We start from the raw sequence: 25,609 nt of genomic DNA, 5'->3' as shown, positions 1-25,609 counted from the left end.
AGGCTTTTGCTACACGGGGGTGGGCCTCCTCAGGAAGCCCAATATGGGGGAGGCTCCATGATTGCAGTGATCGATGGGTGTGGGGAGGAAGGGCTCATGAAGGATAGGGGAGGGAAGGATGTGGGGGGTCACGGAGGGCAGGGGGGTAAAGATACAAAATGTAGCAAACTTTCGATAGAATTGCAAAGGATCAAGATATTAATCTATTCTATTTTTCTTTTCTCAATGACTCCTAGACCATTAAAGATAATTTCCTGTAATGTGAACGGTTTTAATAATAGACTGAAGTGCCGCTCTATGTTGGCCTGGTTTAGACCTTTCAAGCTGACATAATCTTTTTACAGGAGAGTCACTACAAGGAGGGCGCATCTAGGGATTAAATCCCAGTTTTCATTCAATATGAATTCTTTGCCTCGGCAAATGCGGCTATTAGAGGTGTAGCAATATTGGTCAGTAAAAAAATACAGGGGGATATTATAATGGTCCAGTATGATAATAACGCAAGATGGCTTTGGCTGCAAATGAAGATCTGCAACCAAATATCTAATTTTGTTAGCTTTTATTGCCCAATAGAAGATTCACCAGAGGCGCTGCAGTCACTATACGACTTTGCCACTGCTCAAGCAGGATATATGGTTATTGGTGGGGACTTTAATTTGTTAATTAATCCTGCTATTGATTCATCACGATCTCAGTCTTAACCAAAATCTATCAAGTTATGTCAAGAATTGATACATGACCTGAGATTGGTTGACTGCTAGCGTGATGAATTCCCCCAAGAGAAGTTCATCTGCCATTCAAAGAGATATCATTTGTCGTCAAGAATTGACTTTATTCTTGTCTCACATGCTCTTTTAAGCACTAAATCAGAGATTATCGAAAATCCTTTTTCTGACCATGCATTAATTTCGGTCCAATTCTTAATTCAATCCCAAGTTCGAACTGAGTTCAGATGGTCATTGGATAAGTCCCTTTTAGTCAATGAGAAATGGGTGGCAGGTATGAGTTTGCTTCTAGAGGATTTCTGGAAGCAAAATGAAAATACAGCAGTTGCAGTCTGGGGGCTTTTAAGGCATTTGTTCAAGGGGAAGTTAGTAACTATAGTGCATATAAAAGGAGAAAAGTCGCATCTTGAGAATCAGTTTTCTAATCTGATGGCTCAATACTTAGCATTACCCTCCAGGGAAAATACAATAAAGTTGCTTCAGTCCAAATATAATCTACAAGATTTTTTTCATTTCCAAAGAAATTCTTGTGCATGATGTGGTCTTACAGAAAAGGTATGAGGAGAAGGAGAATATAGGCAAATATTTAGCCTAGTCAGCAAAACGTAAGGCCAATCGGAACACTATCAAAAAGATTAAGGACCTAGCTTCGGGCAGATCTACTTCACCCCCCCAGGAAATTTCGGCCCTTTTATTGGAACACTATAAGAAGCTTGATTCTGATCCTAATATTAGCTCAGTAGAGGCAGCAGATACTTGGCCCAACTGTATTAACTGCCCCTCATTATCGCAGGAGAATAAAAACAGTTTAATTAAAGAAATCACAGCAGAGGAAATAAATAACTGTGTGATGTCTTCACCCTCTGCTAAAGCATGTGGGAGCGATGGGATCCCTATAGAGTTTTTCAAGCGTTTTTTACAGCAGCTTTGCTCTGTTTTGAAACTTTTATTTAACGAGACCTTGAAATGCGAAACGGTCCCAGTCTCATTTACGCAAGCGGTACTAGTTAGCTTTGTCAAAAAGGCAAAACAGAGGATGAAGTAAATTCTTATCGACCAATAAGTCTTCTTAACAACGATTATACATTTTTTTCAAAGATTCTGTTGAATCGTTTATCCCAAGTGTCTGCTTTCCTTGTACACAGTGACAAAAATGGGTTTATCCCGGGGAGACTTTTAGCTGTCAATACTCACTATCTGTGCCAATCAACCTCACCAGACGTCGCCTCCCTCACGGAAAACTGGATGAACGCCTCTTCAGCGCCCGACATCGCCATCGCCATCCCAGACGGCTACAAGATCATCTGAAGGGACCGCATCAACCAGACCGGAGGAGGCATCGCCATCATCCACAGGAACACCATCCGCATCACGACCAACACCGACGATACCCTCGCACCCGCCGAGCACCTGCACTTCCAGGTCCACATCAACCCCAAGACCACCCTCAGAGGCACCCTCATCTACAGACCCCGGGGACCACGCACACAATTCAGCTAAGACATCGCCGACTTCATCAGCCCGCACGCCCTCCTCTCCGCTGACTACATCCTCCTCGGGGACCTCAACTTCCACCTGGAGAACAACAACGACCGCAACACCACCACCCTGCTGGACAACCTCGCAAACCTGGGACTCAAGCAGCTGGTCACCACCCCCACCCACTACGCCGGACACACACTCGACCCCGTCTTCTCATCCAGCAAGGACATCGCCTTCAGCCACGCCACCGGACTCCACTGGATGGACCACAGCTGCGTCCACTTCAGCTTTAGAAGGACCACGATCCACCACCAGCAGCAACAGGTTGCACGCAGAAGCTGGAACAAGATCACAGCCGACCAGCTCGCGACCTCCCTGAGCATGAACCCTCCCACCAGCACAACGAACCCAAGCCAGGCGGCCACCAACCTCGCGAAGTGGATCAGCAACTGCGCAGACGACCTCGCCCCTCTGAAGACCCCGCCTAGCAGACCCAGCAGCAAGAAAGCCCCATGGTTCACCGACGAACTCAAGAGCTCCAAGAAGAACTGCCGAGCCCTCGAGATAACATGGCGCAGAGACCCAACACCGGACAACATGACTGCCCTCAAGCTCGCCACCCGAAAGCACCACCAACTCATCCACGCCACCAAGAAAACCGCATTCAAGGAACGACTGGACAACAACGCACACAACAGCAAGGAACTCTTCAACATCGTTAAAGAGCTCTCCAACCCTAACGCCGGAAACAACTACATCACCCCTTCGCAAGACCTCTGCAACTCCCTCGCCTCCTACTTCCACAACAAGATCGCGGACATACACAACAGCTTCAGCACTCCACCGATGCACGCCACGACTGAACCACCGCCCCCCACCACCACCCTCCGCGCCTGGACCCCGATCAGCACCGAAGACACCGTCCGCACGATGAACTCCATCCACTCCGGATCTCCTACCGACCCCTGCCCTCACCACGTCTTCAACAAGGCCGATGCTGTCATCGCACCCCACCTGCGGGACATCATCAACACCTCCTTCGACACCGCTACCTTCCCGGAGAGCTGGAAGCACGCCGAACTCAGCGCTCTACTAAAGAAGCCATCAGCCGACCCCACCGACCTCAAGAACTACCGCCCCATCTCGCTGCTCCCGTTTCCTGCAAAAGTCATCGAGAAGACCGTCAACAAGCAGCTGGCCGCCTTCCTCGAGACAAACGGTTCCCTCGACCTCTCGCAGTCTGGCTTCCGGGCCAACCACGGAGAAACAGCAGCCCTCATCCTCCTAGACCTCTCTGCGGCCTTCGACACTGTCTGCCACCGTACACTAGTGCAGCGACTCAGCAACGTCGGAATCCAGGAGAAGGCACTGGAGTGGATCATCTCCTTCCTCGCCGGAAGGACACAGAGAGTCCGCCTCCCCCGTTCAGATCTGAAGCCACTGAAGTCATCTGCGGCATTCCTCAAGGCTCCTCGCTCAGTCCAACCCTCTTCAACGTCTACATGAGCCCCCTCGCAGACATCGCACGCCAGCACAACCTCAACATCATCTCCTACGCCGACGACACCCAGCTGATTCTCTCCCTCACCAACGACCCTGCCACCGCCAGAGCCAACCTTCACGAAGGGATGAAAGAGGTAGCCGAATGGATGAAGAACAGCCGCCTGAAACTGAACTCGGACAAGACGGAAGTCCTCATCCTGGGATCCTCACCCTCCGCCTGGGACGACTCCTGGTGGCCCCCCGCCCTAGGCAGCGCACCCAAACCAACAGACCACGCACGCAACCTGGGCTTCATCCTGGACTCCTCCCTCTCCATGACCAGACAAGTCAACGCCGTCTCCTCGTCGTGCTTCAACATCCTGCGCATGCTACGTAAGATCTTCCGGTGGATCCCCACCGAGACCAGGAAGACGGTCACCCAGGCCCTCGTCACCAGCCGTCTGGAATACGGCAACTCCCTCTACGCCGGAACCACCGCCAAACTCCAGAAGAGACTCCAGCGAATCCAGAACGCCTCAGCACGACTCATCCTGGACATCCCCCGTCGCAGCCACATCTCCGGACACCTGAGAGACCTGCACTGGCTCCCGGTCAACAAGAGAATCACCTTCTGACTCCTCACCCATGCACACAAAGCCCTACACAACCAAGGCCCAGGATACCTCAACAGCGCCTCAACTTCTACGCTCCCAAACGCCAGCTTCGATCGACCGGCCACGCCCTCGCCGCCGTCCCCCGCATCCGAAGAGCCACCACAGGAACTCCCTCCCGACCCACCTCCGCCTGACCCAGGACCACCTCGCCTTCAGGAAGCAACTCAAGACCTGGCTGTTCGAGCAGTAGCGGACCCCCCTCCCCCAGCGCCTTGAGACCCTCTGGGTGAGTAGTGCGCTCTATAAATGCTTTGATTGATTGATTGATTGATCAATTGATTATTTTAACACCAATGGGACCAAGGCAGTCATTATGATGTTGGACGCGGAGAAAGCATTCGACAGAGTTCAGTGGAACGTTTTGTTTGCAATTTTAAGTAGATTGGCACTTCCATCTGAACTCTGTCGAGCAATTAGAAACTTATATTTAGGTGCTCAGGCGACAAGAATGATTAATGGCATAAGAGCGGGCACGATCTCCATTAGTCGGGGGACGCTGCAAGGCAGCCCCTTCTCTCCAATACTGTTTTCCTTATTTTTGGATCCTTTAGCCTGTGTGATATGGCAAGATCGCTCTATCTAACCCCCCAGGCGCCACTAAATTGAAGCTGTTTGCCGATGATATGGCTTTATATCTCACAGCCGATGAAGATAATATCAGACTTGCTTTGACAAAAATAAGTGAATTCCCAGTTATTGGGGGATATAAAATTAATCAAGCACAATCAGAGGCTCTTCTGTTTAACTGTTCGCCAGCTGTCTTACCGCATTCGATGCAGGGGCAATATCTCAGGACCCACTCTATAAGATATTTAGGAATATTTGTCTCATTCCACTTGAAAGATCTGTTTTTATTTAACTTTATTCCTATGTTTAACAAAACGTGAAACCTGCTTTCTCAATGGAAGGATCTTCCCCTAACAATTATGGATAGAGTAGCTCTTATTAAAATAAATATACTCCCCTCTTCTTATTCTTATTTTCTAACTTGATGGTTAGGGTTCCTCAGTTCTTTTTCAAGCAAATTAATTCAGAAATTAGTTCTTTTATATGGCAGGGTAAAAAACCTAGACTAAAGTTAGCAACTTTACAACTAGATGTTTTAGACGGGGCTTGTGCTTCCCAATCTATGATTCTATTACCAAGCTTCATTGATAAATTGGTTAAATTATAACAGCTTGGAAGAAATGTTCTATGCAAAAAAGATTCTTGATTTAATGCTGGGGAAAATGGAGATTGCTTTTGCACCTTTTTTGCGAATTCCTAAGCTTCCAAAGAGATCATGATACAAGATTCCCAAGATAGTGGCCTCACAATTTCAGAAGATTTGGGAAACATTTGATATCCCTCAACTACACCCGCAGTTGAGATTAGTGGAATGCCTCCCCTTGGGACTACATGTGTCCATTCGGACTTGTGATCTCTGGGCTAAATTTGAATTCTCCAAGCTTCAGGATTTTTTTTTTTTTAATGGCAAACTTAGAATATGGCTAGAAATTAGGTCAGTTAACAGCAAAATTAAGAAGTCTCTTTTTTTTGCCATTTCCAGATAAATAAGCTTGGTTCAGGACTGAATAACTTGGATAATTCCAAAGGGTTATTATTAAGTAAAGCTCACTTTGTACTTAAAGTTCGGGGAATTGGGAATTGGTACAAATTGCTCAAATCTACCCAGAACGATCAAATAGCTTTGGCCCCTCTGGAAAAGATTTTTGAATCAGTTGACTGCCGTCTCAACCTTCGGCAATGGCATAATTTTAATAAAATGCGCTGTAAGGCAGTAAGAGCAGCTACTTTAAGGAGGATGGCTTTTTTTGATAAATGGCTTATTTATTTTACTCCGGCCAAGCTCCATAAAATGTACCCTACAGTTGATCCTTGTTATTTTAGATGCCGTCAGGGTTTAGGAGACTGGCTACATGTTGGTTTTACTTGTACTCAGCTCGCGAGCTTCTGGGAAAATGTGTTTTCACAAACCTGAAGAATATTGGCAAACAATCTCCCCCTCAAGGCTTCCACAGCTCTTTTAGGTCTAGCTGAAGCTCGAAGTTTGTTAACTCTATCTCAACGTCAACTTATCTTTATCGCTACTCTGGTAGAAAGATCATTAATTTTGGCTAATTGGAAATCAGTAACAATTCCAACTATTTCCCAAAGGATAAATGAAATTAATAGAATTTTTACTCATGAAACCATTTATGCAAGGAGAGTGGTTCGCTGATTAAATTAAATAGAATATGGAAAGAATGGAAATAATCAAGTCTGTTGTATGAGTATTTTTTAAGAGTTTTCGATGTCTAATGTATTTATCATTTATGGCACGTATTTTGATCTTTATAAGCAGTCTATGGAATGTATGGAAGAAGAATTACAAATTGTTTTCTCTTTTTTGATGCTACATTAAAAATAAATTTTTTTAAAAAAACTTCTTCTGGAGCCTCCAGCTGTTCATCCTCTAGATGAGAGGTTGCCATTTCAAAGATTCAGAAAGTCAAAATACCCAAAACTAATAGGTTGCAAAAGTCTACCGAAAAGAAGTCGTGACAGGCAGACAATCCCACAACAATAACAAAGCAGCAGGTGTTGCATCCTCCTTCTAACAGTATGAAACCCTTTTTAACCAATTAAAAGCTTTCTTTCCATGGCATATGGAGTCGCGTGTGGGTGGCGCACCCATTGGGTATATGTCACAGACCCATAAAATGAGTTAAATTTAAGTTAAAAGTAAAAATTGCTATTAGGAAATTGTGTTTGAAACTATTTTAGTGGAAAGTCTCTAAGCAGATATTTAAACTTGCAATTTGGTATTTCATACATTTTAAAATATTTTTCTGCTACTGTGATACAATTTTTTTAAATCAATTATAAACCTCTTTGCTTAAAAATATATTATTTCACTGTAAGTTCGTATTTTAGACTCACACTGAAATAAACACAGGTTTCAGGGATGTTAAAGTTAGGAATTCGCATTTAAATAACCTTAGATATTCACTGAAAAAAACCACAGGTTTCAGGGATGAAATAGTTAGGCTGACATTTCACGCATACGAAACCAGAGAAATTCAGTCATTATAGTTAGCTACACTTCACTGTAAGTATGTATTTTAGACTTACATTCGTATAACAGATGCGTGCTCCGAACGTGTAGATTCGCGGCCGGTGTGCAACTCTTTTTCAAAAACTAAAAAATATGTATATATATATGTATATATAAAGAAGATATTTATCATAATAAGACAACAAATCATCTTTGCATGTGCATATATTTGTTCACTAAAAAAAAAAGGTTTCAGGAACATTATGGATAGTAATTAGCATTTTAAAAAAAATACCTTAAAAATTCACTGAAATAAACACAGGTTTCAGGGACGTTATAGCTGGGAATTAACATTTGAAAAAACTTAGATATTCACTGAAAAAAAACAGAGGTTTCAGAGACAAAATATTTAGGCTGACATTTCACTCGTACAAAACTAGAGTAATTCAGTTGTTCTAGTTAGCTGAGGTAAATATAACTCACGCCCCTGCAATGCACTGCAGATGATGTTACATTTTACATCACTCATGACATGGTCAGTGACATCACTGAAGACATCATCCACTGACTGAGTGTTTCAAAAAATGTTTAAGAATGTTATATATAAAGTGTATTGAAGAATGAGTGGGTGTATGAGTGTTTGAATGAATGAGTTAGTGTGTGTGTGTCTGACTGTATAAGTGAGTGATTACATGTGTCTCAGTGAGTGTATGGGTGGGTGACTAATTTGGGTGAATGTCTGTATCTGTCTGTCAGTTGGTGTGCAAGTGGCTACATGGGTTGTTAAATAGGTACATGAGTGTCTCTATGAATTAATGATTGGTTGTCTGAGTACCTGTTTGGGTACCGGAGTATCTCTTTGGGTAGGTGGGGTTGTGACTTTCTGCATGGATGTGTGAGTGGGTGAGTTACTGGGTGGATGAGTTCATAAGAGCATTTTCAAGGGGCTGTATGGGTGAATGAGTGTGCCTATGGCTGTGTCATTGACTGAAGGATGTCTCATTGGTATATGGGTGAGTAACTGCATATGTACAAGACATTATATGTGAGTGTTGCAGTATATAAGTGATTGTATGTGAGAGTGAGTGATTATGAGAGCACTTGTATGGAAAAGTGTGTGCTTGAGTCAGTGATTGTATAACAGAGAAAGTGTGTGTAAGTATCTGTATGAATAAGTAAGGTGGTATGTGTATAACTGTATAGGTGAGTAAAGGTTAGTGTGATTGAACCTTTGGGTGACTGACTAGGTGAGTGAGTAACTCTATGGGTGATTGGCGGTATGTGAGTGTCTTTATGGGTGTCTGAGTGTGTATTTCAGTGGCTGTATTGATGAGTGACTACTTGTATGAGTGACTGTGTGGGTGAGCGAGTGGATGTTTATATAAACCTATGATTCAGTGAGTAGGTATATACTAACTGGTATTGGTGTGTGTATGGTTTTGAGAATGGTAGTCTGTATTTTAGAGTGGGTGTATGAAAGGTTATATAAGGGTGTGAGGTGGTGCATCAGAGATTAAGTGGATGATGTCATCAGTGATGTCATCAGGCATGTCATTTGAGATGCCATCAGTCATGTCATCAGTGATGTTACTGACCATGTCATGAGTGATGTAATATGGGACGCCATCAGCAGTGTAGGAATTTCTCTAGATTTGTATGAGTGAAATGTCAGCCTAAAATACATATCTACATATATATATCTGCAGGCACCAACTTCTCATTGCAAAAACCAAAGGAAATGATGGACGGAGTGTTGAACAATGCAAGCACTCACCCCCAGTCAACTGATCTGGGTTTAATCCATCACCATTCTTTAGCCCACTTTGCCACCCCAGTTCAGACATGGCCATATGCAAATCGGTCTGACCCTGTGCCTCATGGGAACAGTCCAGCCCGAACTGCCAAGCCATGTCTTCCCTGGACCGGAAACAAGCTTCCTAGGACCGGTTTCTGGCATTTCAGCCGTCTTCAGCCAGGCTTGCTTGAATCCAGTGGCAAAGTGAATAAGGGACTCACGTCTGAGCATACCCTGCCAACTTATGGCGAACAAAGCAAAAACCAAAGGAAATGATGGACGGAGTGTTGAACAATGCAAGCACTCACCCCCAGTCAACTGATCTGGGTTTAATCCATCACCATTCTTTAGCCCACTCTGCCACCCCAGTTCAGACATGGCCATATGCAAATCAGTCTGACCCTGTGCCTCATGGGAACAGTCCAGCCCGAACTGCCAAGCCATGTCTTCCCTGGACCGGAAACAAGCTTCCTAGGACCGGTTTCTGGCATTTCAGCCGTCTTCAGCCAGGCTTGCTTGAATCCAGTGGCAAAGTGAACAAGGGACTCACGTCTGAGCATACCCTGCCAACTTATGGCGAAAAAAGCAAAAACCAAAGGAAATGATGGATGGAGTGTTGAACAATGCAAGCACTCACCCCCAGTCAACTGATCTGGGTTTAATCCATCACCATTCTTTAGCCCACTCTGCCACCCCAGTTCAGACATGGCCATATGCAAATCAGTCTGACCCTGTACCTCATGGGAACAGTCCAGCCCGAACTGCCAAGCCATGTCTTCCCTGGACCGGAAACAAGCTTCCTAGGACCGGTTTCTGGCATTTCAGCCGTCTTCAGCCAGGCTTGCTTGAATCCAGTGGCAAAGTGAACAAGGGACTCACGTCTGAGCATACCCTGCCAACTTATGGCCAACTTCTCATTGACAATTATTCCACTTGTAATAATTGGAAATTCAGTGTTCACTGAAGCATCACCAATGTTTTTGCGTGTTACCATCTCCAAGTTCATCTTGTTCAAATTTGATGACTAGAATTTATAAAGTTGCACAGGTATAGGTGTATAATTTTTCATGCAGGCAAGGTCAATTGTTCCATTTATAGACATTCGTCTGATTCTCTCACATTCTTTTACAGATTTTTCAAGATAACTGTCAAAGACAATATGCAGTTCTTGCAAGGAGCACACTGGATTTGATGTCTGTAGAATAGTCTGAATGACCTCTCTGAAGTTTTGCATGGATACAATCTTGACCATACCATGACGACAATCCACCATGCCTTCACAAAAGGACTCCTACCAATCAACAAAGTACTAACACCCACCCTCAGCAACATTTCTCGACACCCATAAGCATGCCATCATCACAACACTCCTCTATAAACCATCTGCTCACAACACCACACTACAGATGTATCTCCCTCTTACCGTACCCAGCCAAGTTCTTAGAAGCTAATCAACTGATGCCTCACCACCCACCTCAGCTGCCACCAGATCCTCCACATCAGATTCAGGCCAAATCACTGTAAAGAAACATCACTCATCGCTGCCACAGACAACAGCTGCATGAACTTTGACAGAGGAGAAAGGACAGCCCTCATTCTCCCGGACCTCTTTGCAGCATTTGGCATAATCTCACACCCAATTCAAATAAGATGCCTGCACAAGATTGGCATTCAAGGATCAACTCTCTGCTGGAGCTGCTCCTTCTTACCGGATAGAACACAAGCTGTCTGCCTGGCACCTGACTCCTCAAAAGCCCACAAACTCATCTGTGAAATGCGTCAAGGTTTATCTCAGCCTTTCCCACTGCAATGAATACATTATTCTTCAGGCCAACATCATCCATGCACAAAAAATCAGCATCTTTTACTACATCGACTACATGCAACTCATACTCTCCCTCTCAGACACGACTCCCAACATAAGAAAAAAGTTCACTGCCTCTATGACTTAAGTCACTAACTGCATGAATGTCATCTGTCTCAAGCTCAACCATGGCCAGTGATCTTCAGCAAGAGCAGCCCACCATGGGACTCCAAATGCTGGCTGGCCAAACTCAATCCCACACTGAATCTAAGAGCCCAGGCAACTGAACCAACATTAGAAAATCTATCACTCATGCTCTAGCTACCATCAATTTGGACTAGGAGAACACCCTGTACATAAATATCACAAAGCAACTCTCAAGAAGACTACAAACCTCCAAAATTCAGCAGCCAGACTCATCCTCAACCTCTCACAGAGAACTCCTATCACACCACACCTGGGAGAACTAAACTGGCTCCCATTACACAAATCTCAATTCAAACTCCCTTACACACACATTCAAGTAACTACAGAGTCTTGATCCACCTACCTGAACAGTTGCGTCTCTTCCGCCTACCACCCAGACACCTATGCCCTGCAGGAGTCCTACTTGTATGCATACCAAGCATGCACAGAGGAGAGGCATTCTCTTACATTGTTTCTAAAGCATCCTCCACTCCACTTAAGAGGATCATCATCTCTTCTTGAATTCTGCTAGATGCTGAAGACCTGGCTTTCAATTCCCACTACAGGAAGGGCTAGGCACACACACTTGCTCAGTGCCAGGGTACCTTCTGCAGTGATAGTGCACTTTACTAATACACATAACATAAATATGTTCTTAGACCACAGCTAGCTTTCATTAATGCAGGCAGATATGTCTTGAATATGTCATGCCTTTATCAACCACTAAAACATTTGAATGAATCTCTACAAAAAACACAAACTATGGTGACATTTCTAAGCCAAATTCTGCAAAGCAAAGACATTAGGTTGCAGTAGAATGTTGTATAAAGTTTCAAAACATGGAGCCATGTGCAATTACCTTATTTCCCTTATCATGCTGTATCTTTTTTTGTTTTTAGGTTGTGCTCAATTATTTAGTACTTATTTGTCATCAACGTGATTGTGTCAGGCTGTAATTTTTCATTTTTCTCACTAAAGTGAAAATCAATGTTCTTATCTGAGTTAAAAAAAGGACCAGTCAAACAGGGCATATGGATTAAATAAACAAAGGAACTTGATGGTATCAATTCTGTTACATTTTTTCAGTAATACCGCCTTCTGATTCATGCGGGAAAACACAGTTGGACTCAATCAAATTATAATGTTCTTTCTTTTAACATCAGCTCTACAAATTAAAAAAGCAAGAAGATTCATACATAAAGTTCTGTTTGCACATGAGTCAGTGGATATGTAAAGCAAAATAAATTTTGTGCTTGATGCATGAGTGAGTGAGTAATCAATGGTAAATTCTATGAAGGAACTTTAGATCCATATTGTGTATTTGAAATAGACAAGAATACATTTTACAACATTCTTTTCCATGTGGGAATATGGAAGCTACCACATATGAGGATATTTCAATACAACCATATACATGATGGGCCCCACATGTAAAGCAAAAAACATATGTGTAGAGTCACAGCTTTCCAGGACTTGAGGAAGTTTTTAAACTTCCTTTTTCCAAGTGGTAATTTTATTTTTGCATATAAAAACAGAGCATGTACATACTCACTTGAAAACCTTTTTTTATTTCTCCAGGGGAAAACATATTTCCCATCAGAGAAACTCCAATCTGGCATCACCTTGGATAGTAAACTTGTTGCCAACTCTTCCCATCTGGAAAAGGATTAACCCATGGCATAGGAGAATTAAGGGGCTCATTATGATGGCGAAAAAATAGCCATCGCCGGGCCGGCGGTGGCAATTGTTCCGACAACGTCATGAGATTTACCCCCGCCACATTATGATAGCGGTGGGTATCGCGGCAGATGGAAAGTCCGTCTGCTGCTTTTCCGCTGGTAGCAATTGTCATGATTGCCTGGCGTAGGGGTCAGCATGTTCAGAATGGCGGCAGAGCCTAGCAGGCTCCGCTGGCACAATTATAATGCTGGCGGAAGCCAGCCCTTCCGTGGCGGTGGAACTGCCATTGAAAGGCTGGTGGAGAATGGCTTCAGGGGCCTGTTGCAGGCCCCCCTTGTATTAGGGGGAGGTGTGAGTTCACTGGGGGGGTACCATTTCACTGCAACAAGTGGCAGGCACAGCCGGCACAGTGTAGTGCCTGTCACGTGGCGCAGTGAAATGCACAACATTCTCTTTTTAACATTGTGGCGGTGCTGCTGTCAGCAGGCACCAACGCAATGTTAAAGGTGTGGAGTCCGACCACAGTGCTGGGGGTCCCATCATAATTGTATATGTGGGTCCGCCGCACGTATAGCGGTCAGACCCAATCACTGCTACTTTGGTGAGCAGACCAAGTCCGCCCAACATTGCAATGAGCCCCTAAATCTCTGAAACATTCCAAGATGGTAAAGGTTTGAAAAACCTTATCTGAAAACCCACAAAAGATACATGTTTGAGGGATTTTACAAGACTCTAGGGCAGCACATCGAATGTTTAATCTGTAGGTGGAAATTTATAACCATGGATAAATCTGTGAGAGTAATTCACTTATGAGTGGGAAACTGTGAATAAAAAAGGTGTTCTGCAATAACAAAAAAATGGGAAGTTGCAGGGTTGTTAGTTTGCCACGAGCAAATGGCTTTCTAAATGAGGCCTCCTTTTTAATATTAAACATTTTACTGAATAGTGCCAACATTTGTTAAAACAGTCACATTTCAAAGACTCCTATATATGATGTAACTAGACATATATGTACGTGATGTTTTCATTTACCAGTTTATTTGTTTTTCTAGTCTTTTTACATAAGGCAGTAGCTAGTTTACAGGAAGGTGTAGCATGGGTCATCAGTGATGTCACTGATGTCGCGTTACATAATACGTGAGGTCATAAGCAGTGCATTGCGGGGGCGTTGGTTATAGTTAGCTCAGATGACTAGAACTGCTGAATTTCTATGGTTTTATGCAGTGAAATCTGAGCCTATCTATAAAGTCCCTGTAACCTTTGTTTTTTTCAGTGAATTTTTAAGGTTTTTTAAAATTCTATTTACTATCTATAATGTTCCTGTAACCTTCGGTTCTTAGGTGTATTTAATAAATGTTTAGCCTTTGAGAGTGGGTGGGTGTAAGTGGCTCTATAGGTCAGTGAGTGGGTGTGTGAGGGGCTGTATGGGTCTGTGAGTGGGTGTGAGTGGCTTTATGGGTCAATGAGTGAGCGTGTGAGTGGTTATATAGATGTGTAAGTGGCTGAATGGATCAGCTATGTATGGGTCTGTGAGTGGGTGTGTAAGTAGCTATGTTAGTTGGTGACTGGGTGTTTGAGTGACTGCATGGGTCTGTGAGTAGGTGTATGGGTGTATAGGTATATGAATGGGTGTATGAGTAGTTATGAAAGTGGGTGAGTAGTTTTGTGGGCCAGTGGGTGGGTGTGTGAGTACCTGTTTGGGTGTGCAAGTGTGTTTGTGAGTAGTGGTATGGGTCTGTGAGTGGGTGTGTGAGTGGCTGTATGGGCCTATGAGTAGGTGTGTGAGTAGCTGTGTCAGTCTATAAGTAGGTGTGGGTGTGGCTGTATGGGTCACTGAGTGGGTGCATGAGTGGGATTGCAGGTGAGTGGATATGTGAGTGGATGCTGGGTCTATGAGTGGTGCTGCAGGTCTGGGAGTTGATGTGACAGTGGTTGGATGGGTATGTGAGTAGGTGTCGTTGTGGCTATGTGGGTGTGTCAATAGCTATGTGAGTGACCGACCCAGAACAGAAGCTCACCTTCCCCTTTATCCAATGAGAGTTCACAGCTTTGCACAAAATGTCTATCTAAATGGAGTACATACTACTGGTTAACTAGTAATGGCTAACTCACTGAGTAAACTTCTAGTGAATATTCTACACTACAGCTGCGTAATGGACCAGGAGGAAATGTCTCTAGTGACCTTCTGTACATTTAATTTTGGCAATGTGATTGTTCCTCTGTGGCAATTTGAATTCTCCTATAGAGAAGACTGCAAAGGGGTGAATCTCCATCAAACGGGTACACCCTCCTAACTATACAAAGCAAGTGCATCTTTGTTTGGTGGTGATGTCCTCATATTCTTCGGCATCAAGAACGCATCAACAAAACCAGTCGGAAATGCGATGGGGGCCTTTTGGTAAGCAGTGCATCATCCTGGCAAAAGGAGGGAAGGCCTTTGGAATGGAGCAAAGTGGGCGAGACTTTAAGGTGATATTGAACATTTGCATATTGGTAGAAATTTAAAGGGAAAACGATGGACTTAAATCTCACTAGGAGAGGACAAAAAGGAACCCACTTGTTACAGTCACTATTGATTCTTCTCCGATCGACCAACAATGCATTTGCCCCACTAAGGATTTTAAATCAGTTTTTAATGTGGGAATTGCAAAGAAAACAAACTTGCTTTGCCTTCACCAAGCCCAGGAAGTTAGGATCATTTGTTTTTTTAGAAGGGGATTGGCGTCATGTGACCCTCCTCCCCAGGCCCATTTTGGTCCCAAGGACCCCATTCTCTGGGGCCTGACCACATGATGCTGGCTGCCCTGGAGCCTCAATACCCTCCCGGTTCCACCTGCTCCCCACCTACATCCAAAAAATGCTGATCACTGTGTATGGGAGTATTTTCTTCATCTGTTTTCCTAACTGATTTACAGTGGGCAGGAAAGCAGATGAAAAGTCTACTCCCAGTGGGCAGGAGACGTTTCTCAGTTCCCGCCTGCAGGAGGCAGACTTACTGGTTGCTCTCATTTGGTGGGAGCTGTCAAAGTTTCTGCCAAGTGAAAGCACACAACTATGTTCCAAGAGTGGACACCTCAGAACATAGGGAGCTGACTCTGAGGGGGGTGGCCTTACCCTGGGTCAATAATGTCTCAAGAAGGGAGAACATGTGGCCCCAACCTCCTTTGTTATTCTAGCACCTGTCCCAGGGAGGTGGTGGTTTGCAGGGATGAAAATGACCCGGGATGGGGGCCATGCATCACCCCTCTCCTTTCTATACTTGCATTGGTCACGAGGAGGTGGTGGTCACTGGGGTCATAAACGGACTTGGGAGAGGAGCTGCACAGCCCACCTCCACCTCAATTTCATAGTATAATATGAATGAGGGCCAAGACTCAGGGTCATAAACAGACTTGGGAGAGGAGCCGAGCAGTCCACCTCCACCTCAATTTCATTTGGCATGCACCGGGGAGGTGATGGTCCCTGGGGCTGAGATAAGCCATCGGGAGGGGGGCCGCATGGGTCCCTCTCACCAACGTAAATAGTAGTCTTTGTCATCGGGACCTGGCTGATGTTTAACGTAGAGTGGGTGACCACAGTTGTTTACTAAAAATGTTTGCAGTGAGAAATTATTTTTCCGCTTCCAATGTGATTTTTGTGGGACCCCACCACCAGACATAGGGGGTCAGGGTTTTCCTACCCTACCTTCTTCTCTTTGCTTTACCCTTTTTTGGGGACTCAGCTGAGTCCGAGTCCCAAAAATGTCTACCAACACTTCCTGTTTGTAGTGCTTTCAGTGAATCAGATCTCGGCATGAGATATGCTGGATCTGCTGAGGAGCCGCATCCCTAGATATACAAATATGTTTTTCCTTTAATAATTCTGCAACTAGTGACCAAATTCACACTAAGTAAAAGAAAAAAAATCTCTTTTGCGACAAAGAGCTACCTCTCTGCCAAATGTAGTGCAATTCCTTCAAGCAGTTTGGGATATAGTTGTGTTTAAAATGCATATGAGAAATTGCATGGGAAATGCACCTTTTTTGACTTTCTCTTTCTCTTGGACCCACTGTATGGATCACCCCTAAAATTCCCATTCAGTTATACGAAGTGGGCCACTTCTAAGAGGGCCACTTCTGTGGTAAAATTTCATGAAGATACGTCAAATGGCGCAAAAGTTATAAACAAACCCAAAAACACATTTCCTATGGGAAGAAGGTCCTAGCTATAACTACCTACTGGCACCACCAGTAGGTAATATATATATTACCGCCACGCTGCAAATGTGACTTGTGGTGCACTACTGGTTAGGGGGTGAATTCCACTTTACTCCTTAGGGACCTTGGAGGCCAAGATGCCCTCCTGGATCTTCCTGTAAAAAAAACAAAGGTTATAGGGACGTTATAGTTAAGAAATAGCATTTAAAAACCTTAGAAATTCACTGAAAAAACAAAGAAACATTATAGGCTGACATTTCACTAATACAAAACCAGAGAGATTCATAATTTATAGTTAGTTGACCTATTTTTTATTATTGAAAAAAGGTCTGCCCTGTCCCTGGGGCAGAAAATGGCCCAGGGAAGGGCTGCCATGCAGCCCCCCTCCCTTAACATAAAAAATAAAAACCTGTGGAAAGTCTCCGGGGGCTACACTCCCTTCACCACCACTCTGCGATAACACCTCCTGGCACAGTGGTGGTTGAAAGATGAAGTTCCCTTAGATGCTGAGGGTCCTTGGGGTCCAGGGACCCCCTTTTGTTACCTCCAATAAGTTTTGCACCGCGGGATTGCTTAAGAAAATGTGGAGGTCATATCCCCTTTTTCAACCACTCTGCAAACGCGCCTTCGGGTGGACTGCTGGTTGGGGAATTTTTCTACTTTACTCAAGAGGGCATCAGGACTAAAGTGAACTTCATCCCCGAAGCAGTATTGCCCCAGGATCCGTTTTTGCAGAGTGTGGAGAAAAGGGGCAGGGCCTCAGATCACATCTCATCAATGCACCTGTGTGGGTCTTACTGGAGGTAACAGGAGGGGTAGTTGGCCCCCAAGGACCCTCAACAACCAAGGGGACTTCCTCCCCCAACTAGTAGTGAGCCAGGAGGTGCCTCTGCAGAGAGGTAGAGAAAGGGGGCATAGTCTCATACCAGGTCTTAGCAATCCTGCTGTGTGGGGCTTACTGGAGATAACAGGAGGGGTAGTTGGCCCCCAAGGACGTCCTTGGGGAAAAAGTCCCCCCTCCTGTTAAATCCAGTAACTCCCATACAGCAGGATTGCTGAGAGGTTGCCGGAAGCCATGCCCACTCTCTCCACCACTCTGCAAATGCACCTCTTGACACACTACTAGCTGAGGGTCAATGGGGAGCAAAAACCCATCCTATTACCTGGATTTTAGTAAGATCAGCAAGTTCACTGCAAAAACTTGCATCTCCAGATATCTATATTTTTTAAATTAATTTATTTTTGAAACTACTGAATGGATTTACACCAAATTACAAAAAAAGCTCCTTCTGCACCAACATCTAGCTTTCTGCCAAGTATGATGTCATTGGGTTCAGCGGTTTGGCCTCGTAGTCATGTTAAAAAAATTAAAAATCTCCACAGATTTTATGGGAAAACGGGTTTTAAATAGGCCCGCATTTGACAGATCACCCCGAAACATTCAACACAGCAGCTGAACCAAAGAGGGGAAGTTTTTTCAAAGTTTCATGAAGATTTCAATATGGCATTACACTTTTGCCCACTCAAAACAATATTTGTGTCAGGCTAGCTGTCCGTCCTCTATTTTCCTTTTAAAGTCTTGAAGCCAATATTGGGTAGTGCTGAACACCTGAACTCGCTGCATCCCCGCAGCATTGGTCTGCAGTAGCCCTAGGTAAATATCTGAACCCCCTGACCCCTCTTTACAGTTACAGTGTAAACCTACTTAGTAGATATTTGTCAATTATGACAATAAGTAGTTAACTCAAGATCCCTTGTGTCAATCTATTTTTAGATAACAGGGCTCTACTAGGCCTGGGCGGTAAATTCCGTTCCGCTCGCGGAATTTGGGTAATTTCGCGTTCCGCGGAGAATGCGAAATTGCCCAAAATTCTGCTTTCCGCGACCTTGCGAAATTTTTTGCTTGTTCGCGTTCTCAAAATGCGTGTTCGCGAGATATTTCTCCCCGAGCATGCAAACAGCGATTGTGAACAGGAAAAAAGCATCGCGAACAAGCAATTCCGCGTGCTCGCGGAATTTCTGCGTGTTCGCAGAGATTTTTTACCGTTTCGCGGAGATTTGCGTAACGCGATTACGCAAATTCCGCCCACCCCTAGGCTCTACCCATAATTGGGCACCCTCAATGTATGGAACATTACCTGCCGCAAACTCACATGATGGAACCTTTAGAGTATGTGATGAGTTACGATCCCTTTTTGACTTACCCAGCAAAATGGTTAGTTGATTCATTATTTTGTAAATTATTAGAGTGTGACTGCCAACATTTTGGTTCTTTTCATACATACTCCTTTTTTCTTAGCAAACTATGAAGGAGCTTTTTCTTCTCTACCGATTTAAGAAGCCTTTTACCGCCTAGGGTGTGTGTATACTGTACAGGGTGAGTGTATACTTTACACTTGGGATTGCTGTTATTCAAAACAGTTGCACACAGGATATTTCTTATTTATTTCATATACATTTAATCAATTTTACTTATTTTATTTTGCTACATATTATCTCCCTAGGTTGAGTGATGGTTATTGCCACCCAGCAAAAAGGGTTTATATCGGAAATCTATGATAAGGAGGTGCCAATTACACGACTTTATAGTACTTCACCTGCAGGCGGATTCTAGCTGATACATTACGTCATATTTTCAAATATAAACAAATGACTCTCCAGCGATTGTTTTTCTTTTTTTTCGCATTGTACCTCACTTTGGAAGATGATTCTGGCAACTTTTCCTGATCTTTGCTATTTTTTCATTGTTTTTCTTAAATTTTCCCTACCCTTTATCTGTCCCTCTCTACTGTAATGAACGACTCAACTGAGTATATATATATATGTAAATATTATATGGTGACTTTATCTGCCTCTACAAAGCTCACTGCGTGCGTTTGCTAGACATCTTACACTTTAATGTCACTGGTGGTGGTTATCAGTGCCTTATATAAAAATTATATTTTAGGTTAGACAATACTGTTATCCTTTTTGATATTTTAAGCCTTGATGAAGTTGTGATTATGACAAAGGCTCTGTCAAGTTCAAAACACGATGCCGTAAAATGCATTAAAACGGCATTGAAAATAGACTTCAAGTGTAATTATGCTATTTTCTAATGTCTTTTAGTCAATCTCTTTACTTAAAGTAACCCTTAAAACTGTGTATAAATGTCTTTTACCACTTCCCCCCCAAAAAAACCTGCCGTATTGGCATCCCCTACTCAGCTCCAGAAATACATGCCATGACGGTGTGTGATGGTGTCATTTCTCCCCCAAAAACATCAGAATGACCATTAAAATATTTTCGATCAGTAAAAATATCTACTTTTCATAGTATAATACAATTTCTCTTACCTTAAAATAAACGTAACAAGTCTCAGTATATGAATTTTACTACAACCCAAACAACGCATAGTGAGCGCAATCAGTCATTACGGGTGCATGACTCTTACTTTTTTTAGGAAACAAAAAAATTAAGAAGTTTACTGCCTAAACCTAGTTCACATTGAAAATATGTAAGAAAGCCTTAAACTGCTTTTCTCCTAAATATAAGCCACTGTTGACATATCCCATACCATATATGGCAATATTATACAAGAGAAAAGTAGAAGTCTCAAATACATTTGCATCTTCACCAAATAATCACTGTAATACAGATCATCCAAATATGTTTTCTCTACAGTTCAACCGTATAAAGTTACGTGGTTTAGACTTTCAAGGGACAATCCCATTTGCATAGTTATGGACGCACAAGGTCATTAAAGACATTTCCTCAGCATATGTTATGCAGCTGTACTATAAGAGATCCACTATAAATTTACCTAACAGGGCAGCACTTACTAAAATACCCAGTAGAAAGGATTTTAGTTAGGTAGAGGTGTTTCATTATCCCACGATGCTCATTTCACTAAAATAAAACCTAAACTGGAACCACTTACAGATATAAACAAAGCAGTGGCCAGGCTGAAGCTCTATTTCGGTAAAGTGCTAATAATCCTAACTTTGTACACATGCAAAAGGTAAAGTAAATGGGTATTGTCTGCATTTCCAACAAACATGTGTGTAATTCATGATGAAGGTGTCATCATTGCTTTTCTCAAATGCAATATCTCACATACTGTCTGTGATGAGAGGGTTCTATGTTGCCATCAGCTGCTAAGACCAGAGATTATGTTCAAGATGTTGAAAAAACTATGAGCATGTAAACTTGCCTAGAAGCCCCACCATTTGCTCCCAGCCCTATGTACATTAGTGATATGCAATGTCTTTCCACCCTTTTTCCAAGATAATGAACGGCTAACTAAAAAACTCCTTGAGTATATTTCCCACCGATTTTGGACATTGACTCCTGATGGTTTTGAATACGATCATGTCTTTACTGTAAACTACAAATCATCCAAGTATATTCTCTCAGGAGAATGAATGGCTACGGCGAATCCTGCCTAGCTTAGCCACAGGTGACCACTTGCCCCTCCCTCTTTCTATGGAGCCTGCCGATTCACAAAGCTACTCCTGAGTCCCTGGGAATGTCGTCCAGGGATACTGTGGCAAAATCAATGAATTGGAGCCTGCTACCCTAGACTTGCTGGTTTTCTAGCAGGCTTCTTGTCTCGACGGTGTAGAGCACGCTCAGCATCGGTGGATACTGTGGGCTGAAATGCCTGAAACGCGAAGAGAGGTATGTGCAGTCCCGCAGCTGGCTGGAGAGGAATCTTGATTGAAGGCAGCTGAGGGAGCTGAGAGAGCGCGGCAGGATCGTGTGGCAGAATTGTTGCGTTGCTGAGCTGTTAGACGGTGGCTGCAAGGTTGTGGTGGGAGAACACCATGAACGCTGAGCGAAGAGACAAAGATTGAAAGTTGGGGCTTCCCCGGAGGACTGCCACACTTGATTTCTATGGGGGAATCATGGAGATTGTAGGCTCTGCCATAATAGCTGCATAGCTATAGATCCTTATATGTCATCACGATGGTAGTATTGTGAACCTTGGCAGGTCAGTTGAGAACTTGATCTGATTAATGTGTTCAGATTCTCCCGTGGACAAAGGAGCTTCAGCAGATTTTGACTGCAGAATTGGAAATACTACATGGACACTGCGCAGTGGAGTGCTGACATCTCCAGCTTTCACTGATTCTATACTTGCTTGTACGCCTGCTGGTTTAACATATAGGAATGGGAAAAGCAGGCATCTTCTTTTTGTTTTTTCTTCAACACCCCCCTCATTGAAGCATTGAGTACCATTTGAAGTGGCTCTGGTGGATTAAACTTGGGAGTCGCGGCAGGGAGAGGTCGGCTTTTCAAAGACTTTCAAAGGCAGAAAAATGGGAAACACCTAAAACTGTTAAATCTAATGGTCAAAGTAGATTCATCTTGGGGGCCTCAAATCAAAAACACGGCTAGCTCAATCAAAGGCAGCATTTGCAGCGGCAAGAGCAGAGCACAACCCAGCTCTATAATACATTTTTAGCTCGGAGAGCTCTGAGGAGGAGGTGCCAGAACCCAACCAGGACTCTGGTGTGAGGGATCCAGTTACAGTAAAGTTAGTGCAACGGGGGCTGGAGGAAGGAGTAAGACCAGAGGGAGAACTGGCCCCTGATGAAAAAATATCAGAAAGTCAGGGTCCAACAGGAAAGGCTCAGGTGGATGGTAAGAATAAAGAGTATCCATTATTTTCATAGGGCAAAGCAACCTTGGTCACTCAGACTGTATTGGCAAGACTGCAATGGCCTCTTGATGGGACACAAAATGCCCAACCGCTGGCCGGACAATCAGCTACCCTTGAAGATAAGGGCGCACCTAGCTCACTTCAAAAGGACAACAATTCTTCCATTGACTTGTTACCGCAGAATCAGGCATCTTCATCATCCCCAAGGCCATGACCACAGCCACCTCTTCAGGACTCGACACTCCTGCAGATGCCATTACAACATTAGTCCCAGCCACTAAGTGAAACTGGATTAGAAGCCTCAGGGCAGCAAGAGCAGCAAGCCTGGATCCAGAAAGATATTGGTGGGCCCCAATGTAGCCCAATTGCTCAACCTCAAGGGGGAAAAAAACTTGCCTACAATGTGATATAAAAACCATGCTTAATCTTATTTTAGATGAGATAAGAGAACTCAAGACATCCCAAGCGAATGAAATGGCCTCTCTTCGCCAGTGCTATCAAAGATTGAGGAAGCAGTGTGTAGTCTTCCAGTAAGGATACAAGAGTCAGAATCAAGATGCGCACATCTTGGAAATCAAATGAATACCATGCAGCAGCAAGTGAAAGTTGTAACTAAGGAAAAGATTTCTGTTGAGAGTAAACTTGAGGAGCTTTAGAATCATTCACGGCGTACAAATCTCCGCATAGTTGGGGTCCCAGAGGAGAGTAAAGGGTCGCACGCCCTCCACTTGGTCGAGACTTTCATTAAGAAGAGTGTCCTACCTGAATTCAATGGTGACCTCACTATAACAAGAGCACACCAAGTGCCTTCACACTCTCTGCCGAACTCAAAACTACCACACACAATTTGAATCAACTTTGCAGATTACTGTATAAAAGAACAGATACTATCAAAAGCAATCCATCAGAGACAATTTTCGATTAATGATGTATCGAGTTGTCAAATCTTTGCTGACATGTCGGCTGCCGCCGCTCGTTGGCAAAAAGAGTTTGTAAAATTGTTATATCTTTTCAAGGCACAAGATGCTCAAGCTTCGAAAGCCCAGCAGTAGAAGCTAAGATTGTTAGTGAGAGGCAAGTTCCACATGTTTGCGAATATAGAAGAAGCCCAGGACCTGCTGAAAGATATTTCTCCGGCAAAAAAGAATCAAAGTCACTAAACTAATGGGAAGGGCTTTATGGATGGGGGATCACCCAGGGTGCATCATCAAGACACCTCATAAGAGCTATTCAGGGAGGCTGGAGATGGGGCACGTGGGTCTATGCCCATCTCCAAGGGAGTGGAAGGTGTGGAGTGGGGCTAGGAGAGATGGGTTTTTAGTGCAAGAAAGGAAAACATGAGCAGAACCATAAAAGTGAGATGGTGGGAAGATAAATTATTAAATCAACTAATGCTGCATCTTGGCATTAATTATAGAGATGGGTCCTAAATGAGGGATAGTTCCGGTCAATGTAAATGGAGTATTGAACAAACAAAAGTTTGGAGGGATAAAAAGATGGCTAGCTTCTTTTTCACCACACGTTCTTTTTCTTCAAGAAACCCACTTGGAAACAAATACTCCAAAACTTTTTGATCCTTTTTTTTGCGTCAGCAGGGTTGGCAGTTAGGGGGGTTGCTGTAAATTTTAGTCGGGGGCTGGATTGGGAGGTTGCCCAAATTCGGAGGGATCCCCATGGGAGATGGTTATGGGTCACAGTGAATCTCAACTGGAATATTCCCTAACTTCATCAACTACTATGGACCAATTACTGATCAGCCTACATCTAAGGTGAGGATTAATGAGATGCTTAGAGGGGCTTCAGGGCAGATTATTTTTTGGGATGACATCATTTACACACAAGATTTGACAAAAGACTCTTCAAATGAAAATAAAAAACAGCTGAAGCCAAAGACTAAAAAACTACTAGACATCATTACACAAGATCATCAGTCAATTGACCCCTGACATAGAGCCCATCAGGAAGGATTGGAATGTACCTGTTACTCCCATCAATTCCAATCAGCCGCCCGTATTGATTTCTTTTTCAAATCTAGCTCTCTGAAATATGTTGGATCAGAAATGGGGGCCAATTCATTTTCAGACCACTCTTTGGTTAAATTAGATATAAAAGGTCTAGATCCAGGTTGCAGTAATGGGTAATGGACACAAGAGAATGGATACAAGATTTGTGTAAGATTAATAAGGGTACAGCAGAACTTTTTTCAGTCTGGGGGCTTTTAAAGCTTTAGTCTGTGGGCAGATGGTGGCCTTTATGGCTGCCTAGACCAAAAATCAGAGGATACTTGTAGCTAAACTTCAGTTGGCAGTTGATACTGCATTGATACAGAAGAATGCATCGCTATGGGGGAATGAGATAATTGGGGGCCAGCTCTATAAAGCTAAGAAGGAGTTGAGAGAATTTTTTCCCATAGAACAGATTTATAGCTCCCGGACATTCCAGCAGCGAGCTTGCGAAGAAAGCCAAATGATAGGCAAACTATTAGCCTGGTTAACAAAAGTAAAACAGGAAGCAGCTTTAATCAGTGAAGTTCTAGATCCCGATACAAGAGCCCAAGTGACAGATAAGGATAAGATTGCCTAGGTGTTTTTTGGAGCACTATGAGCAACTATATGCTACCAAATATACGGTTAGCCAAGAGGAAATTCAATATTATTTTGAGAATGTGGATCTCCTGCAGATATTGAACAACCAGATTGAGAGAATTCAGGGTGACATTAAAGAAGCAGATATTTTGGCAGCCCTTGCTTCAATGGCGGGAGGAAAAGCATGCGGCAATGACGGGCTACCAGTAGAATTTTACAAGGTTTTTTCTAAGGAATTAACACCCTTCCTGATTGAGCTTTTTAATTATGTTAAAGCAGGTTGTTTGGTCCCCACAGCATTTAAAGAATCCATTATTGTT

This window comes from Triturus cristatus, chromosome 3_2, assembly GCF_964204655.1.
Source record: "Triturus cristatus chromosome 3_2, aTriCri1.1, whole genome shotgun sequence".
NCBI classification, from domain to species: Eukaryota; Metazoa; Chordata; class Amphibia; order Caudata; family Salamandridae; genus Triturus; species Triturus cristatus.
This window is presented reverse-complemented; position numbering follows the sequence as displayed.